Here is a 26286-nt window from a genome sequence, read left to right as displayed (position 1 = left end):
TATGTTAAGAGACCGTGGCAGGACATGGGGTGAAAAGAGAAGTCTGAGAGTTTAAAGAGGGAAAGGGTGACTTGGTTGTGAAAGAAAGGCAGAACTGAATAACCAAACCGTTGTGGAGACGAGAACAAACAGGGAGAGAAGTGAGACAGGAGGGGCTTAAAGGGATCTGATAGGGGAAGAGGGCAGAAGAGAGGGTGCTGAGGTGGAATACAGAGAAGCAGCAGGAAGGGGAGATGGGCTCTGTGATAGGGAGGGGGAGAAGGCAGGGCATAATGGCCAGAGAGAGGGTTCTGCTGGAAAGGTGAGTAGAGAGAATATAAGGGGAAGGGTGAAAGTAATGGAATCAAATAGAATGAGGGGGGAGTTGGTGAGGTGAGGAGGGGTTAGCTTACTGGTGCAGGTGGGGAGAAGGATCAAGACGCTGTGCAAGAGGAGTGAGGAAAGCTAGAGCTCAAGAAAGCTCTAAAAAGATGGAGGCCAAGTGTAGAACACTCCATCAATCTATGCTGGAGACACTATGTGGTATTATCCAATGGATTGCTGCGCAACTGCCATTGCTGCACCATGGAGACAGAAAGATATAAAGACAGGAGGAGAAACCATTAAAAAAAAGGCAGGAAGGATAGATTTACGAAGCCAATAATTTAAGTTGCTGTGTCAGCTCATCAGCTCCTCTTTACCTGGTAAATTCTTCCTATCCCTAACTGCTTCATTTGCATTTTGATTGGGTTTTGCAATGGCTCTAAGCCACCTTAAAACACATGTAAACACACATGCAAGAATATACAACATTTGCAGGGAGGGCTTTTCTGGTTTTCCTGTCTTCATTGGAATGTGTATACCTGTGGCTTAGCTGAAGCCTTTTTTTGTTCTGATAATTCAATCTTTCCTGCCTATGTTGTGTCATTCTTCCTGGCTCGTGTTAGTGCAGCGTGTTTGAATGTAGCTCAAATTGCTGTCTAGGCAGAATATTTTGAAAGATTCAATTGATGATGATATTTTAATGCCTTTCAGATCACAGTGAAGTTCTTTATGCATATGATCAGTATTACACAGTTGGAAGTTAATGGAATCATGAAGAGCACTTGCTGTCAGCATACTGTACCACTGATCATGACCCACTTTAGACTGCAGCAGTAAAATTCTAGTAGAGAACAAAGATTTTGTTGAGATTAAACTTTTAAGCCTTAAACATGGCAAGTATAAACCAAAAAAATTTAAAGCTGACTTTTTTCCACAAACTAACACAAACATACTCTTCATTCATCCTTTTGTATAATAGGAGTTAAAACTCGTGTACAGTGAGGGGACTTAGCTGATCCCCTGGTGAATTTGTAAGTTTGCTTACTTAGAAAGAAATGAAGAGTTTCTAGTTTTTATGGCAGTTTCATTTGAATGGAGAGAGACAGGATGTCAACTAAAACCCCAGAAAAAACAACAACACATTGCATAAAAGTTATAAATTGATCTGCATGCCATTAAGAGAAGTAATATTTGAATCCCTACAACCTAGCCAGAATTCTGGCTTGCATAGTTAGTCAACTGCACATAGTCATGAGCTCAATTCATTATACAAAAAGTGCATGTGTCCACAGAATCAATTTCTTTAAATCCAACCTCTCCACCATCATGTGCAAGACCAAAGAGCCATCAAAGGACATCAGGGACAAAATTGTAGATCTGCACAAAACTGGAACGGGCTACAAGTCCATCAGCAAGAAGCCTGGTGAGAAGGTTACGACTGCTGGTGCGCTTATTCAGAAATGAAAGAAATATAGAATGAACCGTACTTTCCCTAGGTGTAGAGCCCCATGCAAGATCTTGCTTCATGGGATGAGGATGATAATGAGAAAGGTGATGGACCAGACCAAAACTACACAGGTTGTTTGTGATTTGAATACAGTTGGGACAACAGTCACTGAGAACACCACTGGTAGCACACCACAGCGTAATCAATTGAAATCTTGCAGTGTCCACAAGAGCACCCTGCTGAGAAGGCACATGTACAGGCTTGTCTTAAGTTTGCCAGTGAACATCTAAATGATTTGGGAGAAAGTACTGCAGTCAGATCAAACCAAAATCAAGCTGGCTTTGGCTTCAACTTGAGTCACTGTGTTTGGAGGACAAGAAATGCTGAGTATGATCCAAAGAACACTGTTCCAACAGTTATAGAATAGAAGATAAGATAAGATAACCTTTATTAGTCCCACACGTGGGAAATTTGTTTTGTCACAGCAGGAAGTGGACAGTGCAAAAGTTATGACGCAAAAATTAGAATACAATAAGAATAAATACAGTACACAGCTGTACAGAATAGAATAAAATAATATACTATATACAGTAGAATAAAATAGAATAAAAATATACAATAAGATAAAAATAGAATACGAATGCTATATACAACTGAGTAAAAATACAACGATGCCAGAAAAGATTATTGCACTTAGTGTTATTGCACATGTGTGGATGTGTGTGTTTGTTCAGTTAAAGTCTTTGTTGTGGAGTCTGACAGCAGTGGGGAGGAAAGACCTGCGAAATCTCTCTGTCCCACACCGTGGGTGCCGCAGTCTCCCACTGAAGGAGCTGCTCAGTGCTGTCACAGTCTGCTGCATGGGGTGGGAGATGTTGTCCAACAGGGATGACAGCTTAGCCGCCATTCTCCTGTCACTCACCACCTCCACTGGGTCCAGAGGGCATCCTAGAACAGAGCTGGCCCTTCGGATCACCCTGTTCAGTCTCTTCCTGTCCCCAGCAGAGATGCTGCCGCCCCAGCAGACCACACCATAAAAGATAGCAGAAGCCACCACAGAGTCATAGAAGGTCTTCAGGAGTGGGCCCTCCACCCCAAACGACCTGAGTCTCCGCAGCAGGTACAGCCTGCTCTGCCCTTTCCTGTAGAGGGCGTCTGAGTTATGAGTCCAGTCCAGTCTGTTGTTCAGATGAACACCAAGGTACCTGTAGCTGTCCACAGCCTCAATGTCCATACCCTGGATGTTCAGTGGTTGCAGTGGAGAATGCTTGTGCCTGCGGAAGTCTACCACCAGCTCCTTGGTTTTACTGGCGTTGATCTGGAGGTAGTTCAGCTGGCACCAGTCCACAAAGTCTTGGGTCAGACCTCTGTACTCCTTGTCGTCCCCATCAGTGATGAGGCCGACTATTGCAGAGTCATCAGAGAACTTCTGCAGGAAGCACTGGGTGGAATTGTGGGAGAAGTCTGCAGTGTAGATGGTGAAGAGGAACGGAGCCAGAACCGTTCCCTGTGGGGCCCCCGTACTGCAGACGACCCTGTCCGACACACAGCCCTGAGTCCTCACATACTGTGGTCGGTCGGTGAGGTAGTCCAAAATCCAGGTAGTGAGGTGATGGTCCACTCCAGAGTTCTCCAGCTTGTCCTTCAGAACCGAGGGAAGAATAGTGTTGAAGGCACTGGAGAAATCAAAGAACATGATTCTCACAGTGCTTCCAGCGGTCTCCAGGTGAGCGAGGGAACGATGTAGGAGGTGAATGACGGCATCATCCGCGCCAATGCCAGGCTGGTAGGCAAACTGAAGTGGGTCCAGTGATGAGCTTGTTAGGCGCCGAAGCTGAGCCAGGACCAACCGCTCCAGGGTCTTCATCAGGTGGGATGTCAGAGCCACCGGCCTGTAGCTGTTGAGGTCCTTGGGGCGTGAAGTCTTTGGCACTGGTACAACACAGGAGGTTTTCCAGAGCTGTGGGACTCTTCCCAACCTCAGGCTCAGGTTGAAGAGGTGCTCCATCACCCCACACAGTTGGTCCGCGCAGGACCTGACGACCCTCGAGCTGATGCCATCTGGGCCCGCTGCCTTCTTGCCATTAATCCTCCTCAGTTCCCTCCTAACCTGGGTGGTTGAGAGAGACAGGCTGGAGCCTTGTGTTGAGTGTGTATTGGATGCTGTTGTTGGGGGTGGGGGGGAGTGAGCAGGGTGAATAGAGGAGGTGTGAAGTGTCTGAGGTGTCAGAGGTGGAACAGCAGCAGTGGGGGTGGGTGAGTCTGCAGCCGATGTTGTAGACTGTCTCATGGATAGAATAGAATAGAATAGAATAGAATTGAATTCAACTTTATTGTCATTGCACATGCACAGGTACAGGACAACGAAATGCAGTTTGCATCCATCCAGAAGTGCTTTAGCCATGATATAGATATATTACAATATATATTAGCAATAATATAGATATGTAAGTATATTACAGAAATGGGTCTATTATGGTATGTTATAATGTACACGGTATGAAGTATGTTATGAATATTCTATAACTATAAGTATGTACAGGCTGTAGTGAGTACAAGCTATGTACAGGCTATGAACAGGATATAAATATGAAATAAAAAACTATACAGAAATCTGAGATATACAGTTATACAGAAATGTGAACTATGCAGGTTATAAACAGTTGTAGGATTAAAAATTATCGTATGTACAGAATGATTATTTACACAGAACTATACAGTAGTGCAGTTAAGACAAGTGAGATATGTGGATAATTTCTACAGAGGCTATATAAAGTGCTAGTGGTTGTGAGTGGTGGTTCAGTCCATGTTATTATTGTGTGTTTGAGGGTACAGTTGTCCATTGTGTGTGTGTGTGTGTAGGTGGTTGTGGGTGTGTGTATGTTCAGTCCATGACTTTAACGTGGGTCAGATGTCAGGAGGCAGAGTTCAGGAGTCTGACAGCTGTGGGGAAGAAGCTGTTCCGGTACCTGGTGGTCTTAGTCCGGAGGCTCCTGTAGCACCTCCCAGAGGGCAGGAGGGTGAAGAGTCCATGTGATGGGTGACTGGGGTCTTTGATGATTTTCCCAGCCCTTTTCAGACACCGCTTCCTGTAGATGTCCTTTATGGCAGGAAGTGGTGCTCCGGCGATGCGCTGGGCAGTTTTCACGACCCTCTGCAACGCCTTCCGGTCCGAGGCAGAGCAGTTCCCGTATACAGTTGGTCAGGATGCTCTCGATGGTGCAGCGATAGAAGTTCACCAGGATGTCTGAGGACAGGTGGTTCTTCCTCAGAGTCCTCAAGAAGAAGAGGCGCTGGTGAGCCTTCTTGACCAGCTTGGAGCAGTTGGTCGTCCAGATGAGATCCTCGGAGATGTGGACTCCCAGGAACTTGAAGCTGCTCACACGCTCCACAGCCGTCCCCTTAATGTGGATGGGTGGATGTGGGTCAGCATTCCTCCTGTAGTCCACGATGAGCTCCTTGGTCTTCTCGGTGTTAAGCAGCAGGTTGTTTGTGTCGCACCACTCAGCCAGACGATCTACCTCCTCCCTGTAGGCGGCCTCATCATTGTCACTGATGAGGACAATCACTGTGGTGTCATCTGCAAACTTAATGATGGTGTTGGAACCATCAGCAGGTCTGCAGTCGTGGGTGAAGAGGGAGTAGAGGAAAGGGCTCATCACACAGCCTTGTGGTACACCCGTGTTCATTGTGATTGTAGATGAGCAGCTGTTATCCAGCCGGACATGTTGGGGGTGGTTGGTCAGGAAGTCCAGTAACCATTTGCAGATGAGAGAACTGATGCCCAGGTCTGTCAGTTTCCTGATGAGTTGTGAGGGGTGGATTGTATTGAATGCTGAACTGAAGTCTATAAACAGCATTCTGGCATAGGTGTTGTTGTTGTCCAGGTGTGACAGGACAGAGTGCAGTGCGATGGAGACTGCATCCTCTGTGCTCCTGCAGTATGCGAATTGGTGGGGGTCCAGGGTGGGGGGGAGACAGGATTTGAAGTGTGCTAGGACCAGCTGCTCTAAGCACTTAATGATGATGGGGGTGAGTGCTACTGGGCGGTAGTCATTGAGGCTAGATGGGTTGGAGTTTTTGGGTATCGGGACGATGGAGGTGGATTTGAAGCAGGCCGGTACCACAGTGTGGGCCAAGGACAGATTGAATACTCCTGCAAGCTCCCCAGAACACGCTCTGAGAACATGCCATCAGGATCTGCAGCCTTGTGGACATTGATCCTGCTCATCACCGCTCCTACATCGGTGGGGGAGAGAGTCAGAGGTTGGTGGTCTGGCATCATGTCTGTTGTGGTTGTGGGGTTCCCTCGCTCAAAACAAGCATAAAAGTTGTTGAGCTCGTTGAGGAAGGAGACATCAGAGGATGCGGGGGAGGGTTTGGTGGTCCTATAGTCTGTAATGGTCTGGAGTCCTTGCCACATGCGTCGGGGGTTGGAGTTGGAGAAGTGTTCTTCTACCTTCTTTTTGTAATGGTGTTTGGCTCTTTTGATGCCCTTCTTTAGATTAGCCCTGGCTGTGCTGTAGGGGTGTGCATCTCCTGACCTAAAGGCAGTGTAGCGGGCCTTCAGGAGGAGACGAACATCAAGGTTCGTCCAAGGCTTCTGGTTGGGGTACATGGTGATGCATGGAGGTGGGAACATTATGCTTTGGGGCTATTTTTCTGCTGAACATAAAAGACGACTTCACTAGAGTGAGTGGCCAACATCTTAGATGGGAACCTCCTTCCCTCAGCCAGAATAATAATAATAATAATAAATTTTATTTATGAGCGCCTTTCAAGTCACCCAAGGACACTTTACAATAGGATAAAACACTTAGTAAAACAATGGCAGAATAAGAACAATAAAATAACACTGAAACAAACTGCAAAGGCAATAAAGGAGTGGCTAAAGAAAATGCACATTCACATCATGGAGTGGCCTAATCAGCCTCTAGATCTCAATCATATAGAAAATCTGAAGCTTCAAGTTGCCAAGCAGCAGCCAAGAGTTTCTGTAAAGAGGAGTGAGCCAAAATCCCTCCCGTCATATGTGTAAAACGGGTGACTAACTACAGGAAACATCTAAATTCTGTGCTTGCCAACAACAGGAGAGTTCATTCGGGCGGTTAAGAAAAACTAAAATTGGATGAAAGCCATGTTTTATTTTCATTTCTTAATGGCAAGAAGCACAGTTTTATGAAAATATGACATGAAATATAAATATGAAATATTTTCACCTGAAGCAGTTAAAAATATAAACTATTGTGTCCTGGAATTACTGGAGATATATGTGGATGAATGTATATTTATTACTATAGGTTATCTTCCCAAAAGCAGATGCTCTGAGTCCATGAATGATGTTGTTGGTTGGTTAAAAAAATGGACGGTTTAATGATCATAAACAGACCAATTTGCACTCTGAAGTCAGAGAATCCATGACACTGCTCTGAATATTAATATATTTATTCATGTGAGAAAAGCTTTTTGTTTTCACGAGTGGAAAACCAATTTAACTGTTTTGTTTTGGGTATTTTGAAAAAAACACCTTTACCCATTTGTGAGTCAGAAAATCAGAATACATGCAAATGCCTTTGTTCGTTAAGTGCAGTGGAGACCAAACTCATTGCTGAAAGCGAGAAATAAATGACAGACCACAGGTTCATTGGATTTAATTTCATAAAGTAAAAGTAATAATTTTATTGGTCATTACGGTGTTTCAGTATAACATCTGTTTCATCACACCCCAGTCCTCAGTATACAGATGCTAAAAATGGTAAATATAAACCTAATACCATAGCTGCCCCAACCACAGAATTTTATAGGGTCTCAGTATAAAGCACCAGAAGGCAACTGTTCTTGTGAATTGGTGCTCTATAAATAAACCTGAATTGAATTGAATTTGGTTAAAGTTAAAGACAGAGGAAAGCGTGATGGCTGCCTATGTCATAGGGTATTGAGATGTCCCTACAATGGTACTACATTTTGAAAAAAAAAAAAATTACACAACTGAGTCTTACCTGGTTGTCAGCTATCGATACAGCAACAAGGAGACATGTTGACAAAGCACCAGGGATATAGCTGTGTGGGGATTTCCACAGTGAACGACAAAATTTTAATTTACCACTTTATTAGACGATTCGCACTAGCATAAAAGAGGTATTTCCTACACAAAGTATTTGGTAAAGAAATAGGTGTAAAGCAGTAAAGAGCTTCACAAAACGACTCTTGTATCAGAGAATGGGATCCATTAGGCTTAAGAAGATTTGGAAAGCCTACGTGATCTGTCTGATTTTTTAATCCCATTCATGTGTGTAGGGAACCAACAAAAAGTCTTGGCCACACATGGACTTGGTCCAAAATCACTACCTACTCTATGTACTACCACTGGGTAGTAGCGTACACAGTCATTTTGCTTTTTCTTGTACTGTGTGATGAAAAGTAGTTTACAACTGATCTCTATCCAAGCGACTGGCAAGACATTGCTTACCATTATGCCGGCCTCAGATAATCAAGTGTACAGAAAGTGAAATATTACAACTGCTATGTGTAATGTGGCTGTATGCTTATCAACTCCTATGTGAGTAGTACTACGAGTATTGGATTTACTAACTTTTAATTTTTGGTTTTACTAGAGGAATGTTTGTCAGTATTAATTTGTTTTGCTGATTCATTTGATGAGTTTCAATTATGCAATTTTGCAAATAACTCACTATGTAGTCCTCTATGCCACAAAGGCTGTAGAGATTACTGCATGACAAGGATTTTGGACAGAACCACGCTCTCTTTTAAGTCCACCTTGGACAGTTTTGTGCTTAGTGGTGGTTTTGCTCTTGCTAGAAAATTCAGCATCTTTACAGCTCACTGAATTAATGATGTTATATATTATGTTATATTTGTCGTGCTGTGTGCCTAATATATCATGTTCTTTAATGCAATTTGAATCCAATCTGTTGCTATGCACTGGGTCTTGCATGGTTGGCTCCACAATCTGATGCATAAACAGCGTTCAGCTCCTTGGTGATTGTGTATGCGTATGACATATTAATTAAATGTATTTTAGAACAAAAAAAAATCCCTCTCAAAACTATTTTATGTTATCTTATTTAGTTATGTATCAATTTTTAGGCAACATTGCTTCACTTGTACTTAACTTTCACCACAATTTCCTGCTGTAGAGAATTTCATCTGTACAGCAAATCATCTGATCTATATCTCTGCAAGATAGCCATTAAGCGTATTTCTGAAAAATGTAAATAACAGACTTTGAAATGGCTTTAGTAAAGACAGTGGATTTGCATGTTGTGTGTAAACAGTTCTGAGGCAAATATTTCCTACATAGTGGAGGGACAGAGACTTGTGTCCCTTCATGATTGCTCTGATTTATTTGGGTTGTAAATGCTTCTATTATGCCATTACTTTTAACCACAGTAGTCAAATGTGTACTGTACAATAATTCAGGTGATTATAATTCAGATAATCAAACAGGTGGGTCCTTCTTTCAGATTGAGAGCACCAGAGGTGGGTGATTGATGGGAGACATGCGACTATAAAAAAAAGCCATAACACTGCTGCTTCTGCCAGCTGACAATGCAGGGTTCTTGATCATGTTTACAGTTTATTGAACCATGCTGAGTCCAAGCTGGAAAACGGAAAGCTTGATTTGGCGAGGAAGGAGTGGATCGAGGTTTTCAGAAGCGTGGACAAGAATCTGTCTCAGTCTTGTGTATTTTTACAGCAGCACAATCAGGTACTGTCTCTATTAATAAAATCATACGATACATTACAGAAGTGATGAATACTGAATGACAATAGTGCTCCATTAGTGTGAGTCCAACTTTTCATGCTCATAATTTATCAATTTATGATTAGCTAGAAAAGCAATCAAAACCCTGCTCAAAATACAGTAACTTGGAACAATAAACCCATTTATTTTTTGGCATCATATAAAATCCTCTCCTTCTGTCAATGTCAGATTGAAAAATGAACCTGAAGAGAAGTGTAAATTCTGGAGGAGTGTAAGACCAACTGATTGATGCCTCTGTGTGAAAAAGTCAGCAGAAAATAAATGGAACTCACACAGAGAAACTCACTGAGTTTTAGAGACCACGGAAAATCTGTTTCATCACTGTGGGGAAGCAATGTATACATCTATAGGGTGCAAGGAAAACACATGTAGTGGTTTTTGTAATGTTTACATTGTTGAATCCAACTGGATTATGTGCAGGAGTTGACCTTTATTCAGTGAGGCAGGTAAGTTAAGACCAAATTCTTTGTTTGCATAAAGAAGACAAACGAGAATGAAATAAAAAAAAGTTTAAAAAAAGTAACGGAAGAAGAATGACAGAAACTTAGGGAGAGACGAGGCGATGGAAAAAAATAATGAATATTTTGCAATAAAGCTGTAGGTGTTAAGACTGCGATATGGCATCGTGCTGTTTTATAGTTTTATGTCTTTTTGATGTATTCAACACAGTGACATGCTGTCCACTACGGCAGGGGTTTAAATGTCTACACAGTCTGTGCGTGTGCGCTCGTGTCTCTGTACATGCGCATGGCAACAGATGCTGGTTCAGTGGCGCCATCCCACCTCACCAGGGAGGAACAGGAGAGAGATGCTGCTGAAAAGAGAGAGAGGTGAAGAGAAGGGGGGGGGGGGGGGGGATGGTGCCAGGAGAAAGAGAGGGAGAGCAAGAGGGAGCTGTGTGCTGAATGCCAAGCAGCATGGTATTAGAATGGTGCTGTGTTGAGCAGGCAGGCAGTGGTATACAATATTGCTCAGCTAAACCACAGTCAGTTTTCTAACTTTGTCTACAGCAGGTACAACATGGGCTATTTTTGCTGATTTATTGTGACCATGTAAATCAATTGTGTCAGTGTAGAAAATGTTAACCTTCTTCCATACCCTCCATCTAACATAATGTACAGAACATCGGCCTAAATAGGTTGTAGTAGCTATGAATACCTCTTTTGTCAAGAATAATATGGGGATCTATTTTTATCATCCTTTGACCCACCTTGCCTTGCCTTTGTCTCTTATATACTGGTGTACATCAGCAATCTTTTTGCCTGTAGAATGATTTGTCCAGTTATTTCCAATTCCCATACAATACCTTTGCTTTGGGTATCTGGAGATACTCAGCATCAAACAGTAGGGCTGCTCAATTAATCGAATTTTAATCACGATTACGATCTGGGCTTTCAACGATCATTAAAAATGACTGAGCCGATTATTAGCCCCTCCCTAATTTATCCGCGACACCTTAAAGGCCGGTCCGTGAAAATATTGTCGGGCATAAACCGGTCCGTGGCGCAAAAAAGGTTGGAGACCGCTGATTAAGAGGACCCGAGGGAAGCTCGGAAAGCTAAGCAGAAGTTATTTGGAGAGTGACTGCCGTTGGTTGAAAAGAGAGTTTAAAAAAAAAAACTTCAGTGGTGTTGCACACTATTTTATATTATTTTTTTAAAGTCATTGTTAACCCTTTAAAGCCGGTCAGAGCAGCACGCTCCGTTTTGCGTAACTATTTTTAAATCCCTGTAGAACCTGAACCGTGTAAGCTAGCGCAATAATTTGTTTTGCATACGAAACCGGAGGAGTTGTACTTACATCTGATGCCATCAGCTTGTCCTCGGTCACGGTTTCGTTCCACATATAGCTTTGCAAAAATTGCATAAAAAGCGCTTGCAGGAACAAAAACATAATATTCCAGAAACACGCTTTGCCGTTCCTATCAGCTGTTCCTAACACTTCCCACAGTGAAATGATGCACATGCTGTTTTCTTTGCAAATTTGCATCATAGGATTGTTTTTTGTTTTTCCTGCAGTATATAAAAATTGCTGTATCTCCAAAATAAAACTATGAAGACACTCAAAATAAATTTCCTGTTGTTGTAAACTATTTTTTGCAACTTTATTGTATTTAAAGTTTTGAGGGATAAGCCTCTTAAATTTCTCCAAGTAGAAATATATGTAAACAAAACAAAAGCGATTTTCAATTTTTTTTGTAGTTTATTGCACTTTTTTGCAATTTATGTAATTACTATGGACTTAATGCATACATATTATTAAAATATGGGCTATAACAGTTGTATTGATGTTTAGCAACTTGAAATGCTCCCACAAATGGCACTACAGCATGTTAAAAAAAAAAAAAAAAAAGCTCTGGTGGACTTGGTTCTATAGTAGGTCTTAAAGGGTTAAATAAATATCGTCAAATAATCGTGATCTCAATTTCAGTGAAAATAATCGTGATTATCATTTTTGCCATAATCGAGCAGCCCTATCAAACAGTGACAATTCCATAATCTGTATTCCTGTATTGGTAAGACATTTGCTGTAAAAGGAGCCTGGAATTGAGAGATAAAAGTTGATTTGTTAAAAATAAATACATAAATAAATAAATCAGCTAAGATTTTACAGCTATATTGAAGCCACAAAAATACATCTGGTCATATTTAGATATGTAGACAACATATTGCATTAAAATATTAATATATTCCCATTGTCCCACTGGTGCTTCCATTAATTATGTGTATAACAGGGCGTTTGCAAAAATCACATTGGACAAATCTTGCTTATGGCCACGACTATAGTGGAGATGGTTAGCTCGCTGAAATTAAACAGAGCTCCAGATTAAGTCATGAAAAAAAAATATATATAAAAAAGCAGAATTTTTAAATGAGCTGCAAACTGCAGTTAAACACACTTGCCATTACTAAAGACATATGTTGTTGCTTTGCAATTACAGTATTGATCAGTTGTTTTTAATGAAAGGCTTTTACTGTGAGTGCATCCTTTATGCGTTTAACATTTAACAGCATGCAAACTGCACTGGAGTCGTTTGAATACTAAATAATAAATATAAATCATTTAAAGAAGCATTTGAACTGAAAGTTGAATTTTGTTGACGTATTGACGGATGAACAAATATTTCTTAGCAATGCTCACAGTAATGACATCATGCTTACTGCATTGATTTGCTTTTTACATTACATAAACTAGATTACCAGTTTTTTGTATTCAAACTTTATTAATATTAAGTTGCATAATGTTATGTGAATTATTTAGGAGCTGAAAATGGATAATTGATTTAGAAAAAATGTTTCCCCAACTCACTTCATTTTTCTTTAAAACAGATGTTCTCCGTATAAATGTGGGTCTTTCTGTCTGTTGGCATGTGTTCGCATGTAACTGTACGTCCTGGTCAGGGTGACAGTGCAGACCTGACAAGCTAACCCAGATAGTGAGGGGAGATAGATTGAAGAGGAGTGTCAGCTCTCTCCTCTATATCTCTACATCTATTACTTGTGTCTGACAGAAGCAGCACTGCATGATGGATGGATGCTCCACTCTATCTCTATCCACTTCTCACTCCGCTCACTGTTTTCCTCTCACTCACGCATTTTTCACCACTTGGTTTTCCTTCATCTACCTGTCACTTGCGTGCATCCATTTTTTTTTTTTTTTGTAATTTGTCTTTCTTCCGCTATATATTTCTCTTCCGCTGTGATCAACTTTCTTTACTTTTGGTGACAGCAGGGGCACGGTTGTGGTAGTATGTGTTTGTTTATGGGCAAGCGTTGAAGTGATAATGTAGAGATCTGCAGCTGGAGTTTCAAATTACTGTGACAGAATGATCTATCACTTTGTTGCTGCTTATCAGTTGTTGCTTACATTCACTTCTCTATACTCAGTGCTGCAGGCGGTTTTTCATAGTAAATGAACATGAAACAGTGCAGCGCACAGAAGGTAAAAACAGGAAATCTGATGCAGTTTGAAAGACATGTTTGATTGGCTGGGGTTGAAAATATAGCCTGTAAGATAGCTTTATTTAATGGGTTCCCACAGTTATTTTTCTTTTTTAGGAATGATGAGGTTATGTAAAGGCGAAGTGTCCGTCCCTTCACAACTGACCAGAATTGCTAGTCCTCCAAGGCTATTGGTCAAATATTTGTGCAGCTTGCACACGATGATCACCTAAATGGTCTTCACCCAAATTGTGTTCACAGTCAAGGTCATATTGGTTGTTATATTACGGGCACTTTTCCATTTTTACAAAAATTGCTGCTTCCCATAGAGGATTTGTCAGATTTTAGTGAAACAAGACTGTTTTTTCCCAGAGATGACTGTTTACAAACCGATTTGACTTCTCAGTGGATTTTAATTCACATTAGTTTGTGCAATACAGCCAAGAAAACCTATCACTTTCTTTCTGTACTTCACACATTATAATAGCCTGTGACATATCATGAGCCAGATGAGCTAATGCGTTACTGATGTTTTTGTTTTCTTTTGTTGTTTTCTTTCGTTTTTGTTCTGTTTGTGTGTTTTTTATTGCAGTTATATAGTTTGCTGTATAAATTGTTCATGTTACATTGTAACACCAGCAGTTGGAGTCACGTTACTAAGACTTTGCATGTACTGTGAAAAATAAACAAAAAATAAATATAAAATTGACCTTGCTAATCAATTCTTGTTGGAAGGATGAGAGGCTGAGAGAATTTCCTTAACCTCCCAGTTTGAAGGGTTATCACTACACAAGGTATAATTATTCTTACACGTTTTGAAGTGCTGGAGTATCTTTGTGTCTCTGTCTAAAGTTCATACTTTCTGAAGCCTGTTTTAGATTTCGAAAGCATCTAAAACAGGCTAAAATAAAAATTAAAAAAAACTAGGCAGTCAAATGCTTTTACGTGTTATCTGACAGACAGTCCCCTGATTATGCTTGTTAAAACACTGAAATTGCACAAATATGTAGGTGCAAAAGAAAACATCATGAGCTGTTGTTTAAATACATAAACCTTCTCATTGTGATCTTAATGACAGTGAATATTTACCATAGGATGTGATGTGGGCTTGTTGTTGTTGCATTATCTGTGGCAAACAACAGATAAACAGTTTGCCATCCTGAAGTCATTTTAGCTACACCTGAACTCAGGAGAAACACCTGGTCATGGGTTTTTGAAGCAGCAGCTAAAAACAAAAGTTTTACCCCTCAGCCTTGATGCTGAGCCCACTCAGCAGTTCACAGAGTGGGTGTTTATTAACGCAAGCTAAAAGGACAGACCCTGCTGGGTTGAAATGGTTCACTTGGCGCACCATGAACCCGATACTCTGCAACATAGTTCGAGGAATAATTAGAGACTTTAGAGGGCAATCTTCTGTAGATAATGGCACTCTTAAGGACAGGAAGCTTATAAAGCTCAGCAATAGTTCTAGCTTGTGCAAAGTATGTTAATGAACTAAGAAACTTAAATAAAATAATAATTGTTTAGCGGTGCTGGAAGCATAGCTTTAATCTGGACCACTTTATAATCTGACTCTTAGTCTGATCAAAATGTCCTTGCACTGCATTTTGAATGTCTGTTCAACACTGTTGCTCTCTGACTTCACATTCGCAGTATTGACTGTGCAGTCACTGTATTGTATGCTTAGCTAGTTACAATTCCCTCATGACACACTGTGGGAATTATCTCACTGTTGCTTTCTGGAAAGCTTGGCAGTGCTAATGAGAAATTGCATTTTTAGCTCCCTCTGAAAGGCAGAGTACTTTGTAAGTGCTCAGTGTGTTCGTATGTGAACAGTATAAATAGATTGAAAAGAACACTGCGGAAATTCTTTAGATCAGTAAAGCATCAGATAATGCGTGAAGCTGGTAATGAGACACTTCATTTATGTATAGTGTTATGAACTGGGCGCGAGGTCGGGGCATCGCACATGAGAAAAAGTAAACAAGATTATTATGAACCTAAATAAATAAATAAACAAACAGGATAATGACATCAACAAAGGCTACAAAACAAAACTGCTAGGTGACCTTAAAGAACAAAAGAGAGGTCAGTGATCAAGCTGGATAACTAGTGAGGTCCAAATTACATTGCTGTATGCCATTTTTTAAGGTAATAGTCCTTCTGTTCTCTGCTTACTGGCTCCTAAACCAAGAAGCCAGAACCAACTGTTAGCAGACAAATGGGGAGGGATCCCAAATATGTTACCGAGACCTCGTCCATCCATCAGTTTTCCTTATCTGCTTATCCAGTTCCTGGAGTGGGAGCACAATGTGCTAGGTCAGGAGAGGTACACCTTAGTTTGCCGGAGCAACACAGAGAGACAACTGTTCACTCCTACGGTCCTTTTAAAAACCTAACCTGCTCACTAGCAGCTGAACATGTAAATAGTAGTTGACACGGTATTATTTTGTGTATTGGCATTCAGTTTGAAATTCTAGCGTTAATCTGATCCTACTGTGGACTGTGGGAGGAAGCTGTTGCAGCCAGAAAAAACAGCCACAAGGTTAACATGCAGACGATACATAGAGAGGGGATCCAGCCAGCTGGTGGGTTTGAACCTATGACCCTCTTGACAGTGTTAACTGTTATAGTACTGTACTGCCCTTCCTGCCACCCCTTGCAATATAAAGCCATCCTACATTTGCTTTTTAAAATATATGTGCAAAGTCTTTTTGCTCTCAGCATCTAAGAGATTTTTAATTTATACAAGAGCAGAATGTGCATTAGATTTCTTCTGAATATGTATGTGTACATGACATAAACTGTCTGCAGGTGCAGGTTAACACGAAAATCTTTCCATGTGTTTACATGTAGACATGCAGCAAAACACAACTTATATATACGCATATGGTTAACCTCTTATTCTACATTCGGTTCAGGCTTACCATCCCCACCTCTTTCTCCACTTTAAAGGTGCCTGTGAAGCTCCTGCTGCACGCTGAGTGTTGGTTTGATTGACAGTGGCTTGTGCTGGTGCCTGTGTGCGAGAGCACAAGCAGGAGCTAATGTGGTAAACAGCTGACACTGCATCATGAGGTGGGGAACCACTGATGGAAGCTAGAAGAAGCCAAACACAAAATGTACCACAAATGTACCCTAAAAATACTAAATATCTATGATAATGAATACCTATTGTTGAGTTAACATTATTGTGTAACATTTTATAGGGTTCTTTTGGTTTATTTGCATTTTTAAAAATTCATCACTGCCTGTTAAATGGCTCAGTAGACTTTCTCTTCAAATTCCATTTATGTAAATAAATGTGACAAAGAGCTCCTTTCATGATGATTCAACAAAGAAGTATCACCTCAGTGTATCGCTGACTCCATAGGTATTTGTACAGGGAAATAATGTTAGGTTTTGGTTGTGACAGAAGCCTTGGTTCTGATGGATGATGGTTCAGTTCTGATGGATAATGCCTATAATAACCAGCTGGTTCACTAGACCAGCATGTGGCTAAACACCTGGACGAGCCCTTCCCCTCTGCTTGCCCTCAGTTAGATCAAGCTATCTTCATCTGGGAGCTATTTGCTGCTGTTGTGCTATATACTCCATAAATCACTTTGTAGTGAAGTACAAATTACTCAACAAAAGCAAAATGGAAGGATTGTTAAGCCAAGATGTTGGCCTTTACGAATGGCATTTTGCAAAAAAACAAAAAAACAAAAACAAACCCTGATTGGTCTGATTTATGCAGATTTCCCAACATTAGTGTTCTAGTTCAGGGTGAGTATCATCGGTGCTCACGGGACATTTATAGCTTCGGTTTAATGGTGCAAGCCTTTACAGGTTTGAAACTGTGTGAGTCTGTGTGTGTGAGTCGAGTGTGTGACAGCTGTAGATGCCCTTGTCCCAGCTGTTCTGCTTTGCAGCCAACTCATTGAGCTGGCAGCTGTTACAATAAAGTTATAGGGTGTTGTCTCTATTCTTTCCCATGATAATACTGTGATAAATCTGGATTATTCATACTCCAGATTCATCAGTCTTATCTGGTATTGGTATTGGCTTGTACACTTGCCAGCCCACTCTATTGTGAGGATTACAGCAATACTGAGACTTAATGGTAAAAAACAATACACAATTTATTATTTAAATCACTTATAATATTACTATTAAATGGTATGTCAGTTCTGTTGTAACTGATTTTCTTTTCCCATGCTGTGTGCACTGTGCTCTCTGGAGTTTCTTCTTTACTTTAGGCTCGTTATCTTCAGTTCAGGTTATTTATTTAAAGAGTCACCACAATGAATCATGAAGCGGATAATCTGGGAAGTTAAAATCACGGTGAATACTTTAAAGTTTTAGTGATATTCGAGGGCAGTCTAGGAAAAGTAAAAAGTACTAGAGGAGAAAATGACAGAATGTTTATCAGTATTTTGGGGGGGCATGCAAAGTCGTTCAGTCAGTCTATCCTGAAATGATTCAGGAAAGAGGACAGCATCTGGAGGACAGTAATATTAGGGTATTTTAAATGGCCATGGTGCAGGAACTAAGATTTCAACATAAGGTGCATCTTCATCTCAGTAAGAAGAGGCAGTGTTGGTGTGTTGATTTAAAATGCACATGCCCACCTAATAGCTGTCCCTCATGTCCTCTTTAGAAACCACATTCCTACCACATAGTATATGTTAAATGGATCAGCTCATGAACAAATGCGTATTGCTAATTAGAACTTAGCAACTCACTGAACAAGGTAATGTAAGGTAAATAAATGAGGTAAAATGTGTGGGTTTATCCTGAGTGGAATTTTACCCAAGAGCATCCGATTACATTAATGTCAGTTTTTTTGTTCTTTGTTTGTTTTTGTACAGTATTCAAATGTTTCTTTTTTATTCCTTTGACTTTATAGAGACTTCAGTAACTGATAAGGTTGCAAAACATGAAATAGTCATCCTTGCAAACAAGAAAACTGTGCTCTTAAAGACAAAACCATGATCTTTTCTCAAATTTAACCTTTAACCTTAAATGAACCACATTTGATAAAAGAAGACAAATACATGGCATGCACAACGCATAATTTGTGTATGACATGTCCAATGGATGCATTATTGGTATAAATGCCTTTAAGTCAGCAATTTAAAAAAGAACTACAGCATCGTGGGGTACTTGGAATGCAAATCCACTGAAATCCGTTGCTGATAAAATGTGAACAAATTGTACTAAAAAAAACCTCAACTGTTTTTTAATAAACAAAATCTTAAGGATTATGGCCGACCAGCTTAGTCTAAGACTGATTAATTGAATAAAAGCTCAGATGTATAGTGAACACGCTTTTCCTGTCAAGTGGTTTAAAAAAAAAACTTAAGATGAAAGTGTGACCTCCAGAGTGAATTCTCTTTCTCTTAGACTGGTTTTAAAGATTCCTGTGATTATTTATAAAATATAAAAAAAAAAATTAAAATACCGCAGCGTTGTAGTTGAAGACATGCATTGTTAACTAAACAGAAAAGTTGAAAGTCCACATAGACTGAACTGTCTTGGAGCTTTGAGGAATAAGATCCATGGACATAAACTGCACTGCTCAAGATCACAGAAACTGTGTGTATGAAATCTTCTTTATAGTGACTTTTCTCTGATTTCAGTCCCCAGGGTTTTAAATGATCACAGGAGCTTATTGTCACTCTGAACCAAGGTTTGGATCTTTTATTCTCTCACTCTTTATTTTATTTACAGTGAAAGTGGGGAACTTGCGCTTGCAGTTAAATGAGGTGTCGATCCACCACAAAAATGGAGACATACAGCTGAAAAGTTGAAGCAAACATGTTTTTTTGCCTTTCACTGTGATTTTCTTTATAAAGAAGATACAGTTTTATATCTTCTACTTGTTTTTTTTTTTAAAGCTGTTACACTTTCATGTTTAATTTTTTTATATGTATTTAGAAGTTGAATCCGAGGTCATATTATCATGGGATCACATTGGCTAAGACACTGGGTATGGTTTAATAATTACTATCTTATTACATGAACACTCAGTAATCAGTAGATCAAACCTGTCTTTGAACTCTGTCTCCGTTTTAATCTAAACTATCGCCACCATCTAATTTTTTATGATTGTATTGTAGCAAATCGCTCTGACATCATATGTGAATATTGTCGTCCAGTTTGCATCAAGTGCAGACTGACAAACACACCTGCTAGCAGGGCCGTGCAGAGACGTTTAAAGGGGCGGGTGCTCAAAGTTAAAAAGGGGCACATTGAACCAGGCTGAATAACAACACATTCATCAAGAATCTAATATGGGATTGCATCATACTACATCACTGTTGCAAGGTGGCCTTGTTGTCTTCCTCCTTCATCTCCTCATCTCATCTATCACTCTCCACTTGCTGTCCATCTGAGAACAAAGCACAATTTGCTATTGCAATAAACTATTATTTAATTATCCACACTTAACAACTCCTGCACTTAATCTATAATAAAATGATGACAGAAAAATGTTATAGAAGCAAAACATTCCAGTTGTGCTTATTATTATTTTTATACTGGAATACCTCTCCAACAACTGGTACATGTGTTAATGTTACCTGTGCTCTTTGTAATCCAGCTGCTGAGGGATCCACTGCCTTTAGCAGCCTCACACAGCTCCTTTTGTTACTGTTTCCTCCTCATGTCCTTACCAGGCATGTCTGGACAATGTTATATCACGAGTAATAATTTAAAAAGTCTATACACATAAAACACACACATGCACACACACACAGTGACATTTTAGACCTTCTTCAGAACACTTCAGAATACTGTATATACTATGGCCACAAGTTTCCATCATGGTGCTGATCCAGAATCCTTCCCTTATTATTTATTATTAGAGCTACAATAATAAAGCAGTGAGGGGAAAAAAGTAATGAATATGAAATAATGTATTTATGATGATTCCATTTGTTTCACTATCCACTCTGTGCAGGGGCAAAGCTTATTACATTTTTACAGTTTTTTCTGTGATTCCTGTAGCACAATCTCTAAAACTATTCAGACTTATAGCAAAACCACTCACTGAGTTTGCAAAACTAAAAGCACAAAAACTGCTTTGCACTCAGTTTGCAATTTTGTAACACACACTTTGCAAAACTGTAGGCACAATTCACTGCACAACACTCAATTACCAAATTTCCAACACACTCCTAGCAAAAGTATACACATGTATGGCTATCATTAACACTAATTTGCCAACTGTCTGGCACACTTTCACATGTCAAAACTTTCTTAGATAATTAGTTCACTTTGCAATCAGCCTAAGCACTATAATACAGGTAAGCTCTGTGTGCGGAGTACAATGGAGGGAGCAGAAAGAGTGAGAAGTAGAGGAGGCCGAGGAAGAGGACGTGGAGGTGAAGAAGTAGGATGAAGAGGACAACAAGGACAAGGAGGAGCAAGAGGAAGACGAGGAGGGGGGAGAGGAAGATGAGGAGGGGGAAGAGGAAGGGTAGGAAGAGTAAGAAATAGAATTGCTGATGACATCAGAGCTACAATAGTGGACCATGTAATCAACCGTGGAATGACCCTGAGGGTAGCTGGCCAACGGGTCCAGCCTAACTCGAGCCGCTACACTGTAGCAAGTATCATAAGGACATCTTGAAATGAGAATCGGTTAGTACAGTCACTTCGCACAAAGATTTGTAGCACTGCCATATGCCAATGAGAAACACACCAATACCATTGATGTAAAAATACTGAAATTGTTACTTTACAGAATTGCTAGATGACCAGATGCTGGGGCAGAGGAAGCATGTTCACTGCAGACCAAGTAACCCATATAGTCATTATGGCGATTGCAAATAATCCTATACTTGGAAATAAACACTTGTGTTTGTTTTGATGTGTGTGAATAAACACCAGTACTTGAAGTTTGGATCCCTCTATGCTTATGGATCTATGACAGAAGTAGCTCAAACTGACATAGCCTACCTTGTGCACAGAGAAAGCAAAAGCCAGATGTGTTTTGTATTCATACCATCAGTGTGCAGTTGGCGCATTGTGTGCTTAGTAGATGATGGCTTGTGTGTACTGTTTGATACGGAAACACCATTTTTACGAAGGTGTGAAGAGTTAATCTAGCTGTGTTCGCTTTTGCAAGAGAACTACAATGTTTTGATTATTGGGTGACAGGTTTTCTTATTTGTGTGTAGAGTTTTGCAAAATTAGCCAATAGTTACAAAAAATGTGCTTACGCAATCAGAAAAAACTGTAAACTGTAGAGATACAATAATTTTACTGCTGTAAAATCAACATTTTCTCTTATTTAAAATATAAATCTAATATAATCTGATTCTTAATGTATGTTCTTTAAAATACAGTGTGTGTTTAAATATCATAATTATAATAATCCATAATTATGTGGACATGCATATTAGAAAGTTTTTAGTGAAATATAAGCCCTCCTGAAAAGCAGGAAAAGCCCTGTAACTTACTTAAAAACTAAATATGTTCACTAAAACGGTGACAGAGCTACAGACCCATGACAGCCTGACACAGGTAGCCAGCAGCTATGACCAGCACTACTTGTGCAGTTAATAAAAGGACAGGTAATGTTTGTCACGCTGTTACACACACAGCACGCTCGTTTGTTTCGTCAGTTGACACAAGACAACTTACCAACGTGTACATAACTCCTGTGTGCTATGGACAACAGTGTACGCTGTACACCTACTTACTGGTTTTTGTCGCATCAGTCTGCCTCTGAGTTAATTTGTGTTTCTCCTACAGCTCCGGGTGCTCTTTGTGAGCTCGTTCCCGGCTTGTAACCAGTGCGCTCTGCCGTCAAGGGCGATCATTGGTTAATGGCCATCATGTGACTGATGCAAACCAGATCCTTTTATTTAGCAAAACTGTGATTAATAGTTAAATATTATCGTTGAGGGGCACAGACAGGACTCCGCACGCACACACACATTAAAAAAAAAAAAAAAAAAAAAAATTGCCTCAACAAAAGGGCACTTTGGGCACCCATCAGGAAAGGGGCGGGTGCTCAAGGCCCTTTTGCCCCCCCACACGTGCCTGCCTGCTAGAGTCCTAACCTTTGTATCCACCTGTGTGCTAGCTCCCACTACAGCAGACTGCGTCTTGCAATGATAATCCCCCACCCATCTTCCCAAACACACATGCACACACAGACTCAAAGGAGTTTAGCGATACTAGATACAATGCAGCAACTGGTGATCTTTCTTTTTCATTATCAGTAAAACAGCATGTTTTCAAATTTTTATTCTCTGGTGTGATTATTTGAAAAAAAATTTTACAGACTGTTCACTATGTTAATCTCCGTAATTGTACTGTGGTTTTTCATTCCCGTGAGTGTTTCATTTGGCCTAGACTGCATAATAAACACCTGCTTTATATCACAGTGATGTGGGATGGTGTATAATAAGTGTTTTAAGACAAAATCATCATGGGTCCTTTCTTATTTTTTCTACACTCTCTTGAATATCCTGTGTTTCAATTTGGGACACCACAACAATCGCTTGAAACCAAACTCTCTTTCTTTCTTCTTCTCACCCGTCTCTGTTCTATAATTCTTTTTCTTCTTCTTTACTTTGGAGGAGACTCAGGAAGACCTGATGTGTGATTGAGGCAAGGTGAGTGCTTTATCGTCAGCACCGGGTGATGATTATTTAATCATGGTAGACAGATAAAGCGATATTTCATTACACTGTCAGTAAGGTGGCAAGGTTACAGTATGTGTGTATTTTGGTGCAGAGATAAAGTCATTGATGCTAGATGTGTCTACAGCTGTAGCTTAAGGCAGAGAACAAATTCTTTTTAATCCCTACTGTTATCATCGTATGCATTATTAATTAGACAGTTTATAATCTTACAGGGATAGTGACAGTTGTAGATAATGATTATTTTATTAATGACCTGGGGTCCAAACTTTTAAGACGATGCTTTGTTGAATTTCCCATAGTATAGAAAAAGAGCGTTCTTCATAATTTAGCTAATTACTTTTTTTTTAAACAGGCATTTTGCTTTCAATGTTCATGTTGAACCTTGTTTAAAAATACACCTACCGCCTGTAGAAAATCTAAAATATTATTTTACTGTGTGATTTAGTTTTGTTAATCAAAGCAATAAGCTCTCATTTTAGCTACAGTTTACCCCTCAGGTGTTGCCCTTTCTATGAAAGATACCAAGGATCAATAGATTTTGTAGTCATTTATACACACTTCATTTTCTTCTTTCTGGACAAATCATTTTTGATGCTTCTCTAGAAATACAATAACAGAGCCTTTTGCTGTTAACCAGAGCTGTGTATGTACACTTTGTGTAAACTTGAAATACTATCAAATCCACCAAACAGGTTTATTTTGTAAGAAAGAGCAGTGTATAAATTTAAGTCCCATCCTGAGGAGGGAGGTGGTAGGTGTGAGACACAGAGGCATATCTGTCACCCTGTGGTGTGGGGACTGACTCTCATTCATGCCCATATTAAAGTTTCAGTTTCAGTCACTGTTTATTTGCTTAAGTTTAGACACAAACTGCAAGATATACTAAAAGATATACTAAAAAGATATACTAAAAGATATACTAAAAAGGGCAAAATAGCACCTGAGTACAATCCCTTAATAGTTCTGATAGATGTGTGGTCAGTTTTATGGGTTAATTTTTACAAAGGTTGTGCAGTTTTCTAAACATGGGCACAGTCACTTCATTTCAATATCGAGCACAAAAATAAGAGACGCTTTCTTCAATTGTGAATCTTGGCACAATTAGCCGTAAATGACATGTCGCAGATGTTAGGAAATCATCATATATATATATACAATTAATAATATTAAGTTAAAAAAAATCGATTTTTGAGATTATAAAGGTGGATTTAAAGATTTGACAACAGCAGACATGTATATACACATTCACAGAGCAGATTTGTGGAAGTTTCCTGATTTTAAAAAGAATCTACTCCATTCATTCACTTCCTCTTATCCTTATCAGGGTCACAGGGGGGCTGGAGCGTATCCCAGCTGTCACACAGAGAGAGGCGGGGTACATCCTGGACAGATCGCCAGTCTGTCGCAGGGCCAACACAGAGAGACAGACAACCATTCACACTTACAGGCAATTTAGAATCACCAATTAACCTAACCCTACTAACTGCATGTCTTTGGACTGTGGGAGGAAAACGGAGTACCGGGAGAAAACCCACTCAAACACGAGAAGAACATGTAAACTCCTCACAGATGGTGGAGTCAAACTGAGAACCTTGTGCTAACCACCTCGCCATCGTGCTGCCCTATCCATATCAGTTTATGTAACAGGTTATGTTTTGAAAATGTAGGTTAACGACTGCTTGGGGTTGTTTTAGTGAGAGGATAGTCTCCCAAGAACTGATCTGACATTCTTATGTTGTGGAAGATTTTAATGAGGCATATAATCTGCTTTTTAGAAGAACTCTACAGATCATATCATTAACTAGTTGCACTTTTGTCGCATTAATAGTTACGCTGTAGCTTGTCTCATACACATTCAATTGACAGCGCTGAGAAGGTGGAGACAGCAAACAGAAGTTTTGCCTCAGCTGACACTAAAGAATAACTGTTTCTATCTGCAATCAAAACCTTGATTTAAAAGCATTCCGATTCAACAAACTCAAACATGTAGAAAAGTACTATGTTTTACTGCACTGAGAATTTAAACAATGGCAGTCTTTTCAGAAACATATTAACTGTTATAGACAAGCTAAAATAAAGCTGTCTGTATAAAGATAAATGCAAGCTTACTCTCCCAGAAAGTTGACTCAGTTCATCTGGAAACAAATGAACTTGTTTTCTCTGAGTCAACTTTCCAGGATATTCTCACCTGGATCATTGAGCATGTATTGAGACAAGCTCAATTTGCCATATATGATCAAATTTGGCATTTTTATGAAAATAGTTATACTAGCAGCTGCAGTGTCTAACGAGCAGCATTACTTGCATGAAATGAATTCATGTCAGCAGTACAGTTTTTAACATCTTAATCCTGTTCATTTACTCTGTGATGTCATGTCAGCAATATTATTTATCATTCAGTACATTTGTTACCTTACTTTTTACAAGTTTCCAGGATAGATACTGTATGAATCACCACTTTTGGTCTAAAGGGTGGATGCAGAGGTCTGGCTTGGCTTTACAGTCTCAGACTGTGGAGTTTGATTCTGCCTTAAAAATGTAAAAATCTTTTTGACAGCATCCAAGAGACTCATTAATGGGTTTCATTGTGTCCCAGTATTCTTCAGTCTATATCATATGAGTGTGATATCCTAATCAAGAGCCTTAAATCTTTTGAATGCTTTTTTTTTCTTTTTTCCTCTCTCCTTACTTACTTCCTTACTCTCCCCATATTGTATTTTCTTGGATCATTACTTTCTTGTTACTGTAAGATAAACCAGCTTAAAAGCACCACAAAAAACTCCTGTGGAATGATGTCAAGTCCAAACTAAATGAGTGTTTTGACTATTAACAGGCAAAATGCAAAGAACCAGTTTTCATTTTAGGCATTTGATTTCAATGTGCAAAGGTCTGCTTGTCTCGTAATTTGGTGTTGTTGACAGTGCAATTCGCAGACTATTTTTGTCACTGCACTCCATAGTTGTGCGTGCATGCATGTGCAAGCAAGTTACTGTATGTGATCACTCACCTAGCCTTATATACACAAGTGTGTGTGTGTGTGTGTGTGTGTGTGGGGGGGGGGGGGGGGGGGGGGTGTTTGCAATAGCTGTGCAAGATCAGCAGCTTTATAGATTGGCAATCAGTGCTCTATGTAATTTACCAATTGATCCCTATCAACTGCCATTA

The 26286-nt window shown here is 39.8% G+C and overlaps 1 protein-coding gene across 2 annotated transcripts in view; it reads left to right on the top strand.

The window, feature by feature from the left end:
• The window catches only part of LOC146559635 (leucine-rich repeat and fibronectin type III domain-containing protein 1-like protein), a 189223-nt gene that overhangs the window by 1571 nt on the left and 161366 nt on the right, over positions 1 to 26286 (top strand). The window lies entirely within an intron of this gene.

The sequence above is a fragment of the Mchenga conophoros genome, linkage group LG14 (assembly GCF_057382185.1).
Source record: "Mchenga conophoros isolate Kocher_MC1m ecotype Shallow Benthic linkage group LG14, M_conophoros_male_GT1.1, whole genome shotgun sequence".
Taxonomy (NCBI): domain Eukaryota; kingdom Metazoa; phylum Chordata; class Actinopteri; order Cichliformes; family Cichlidae; genus Mchenga; species Mchenga conophoros.
Note: the sequence above shows the minus strand (reverse complement) of the source record. Positions and strands in the feature narration are given on the sequence as shown.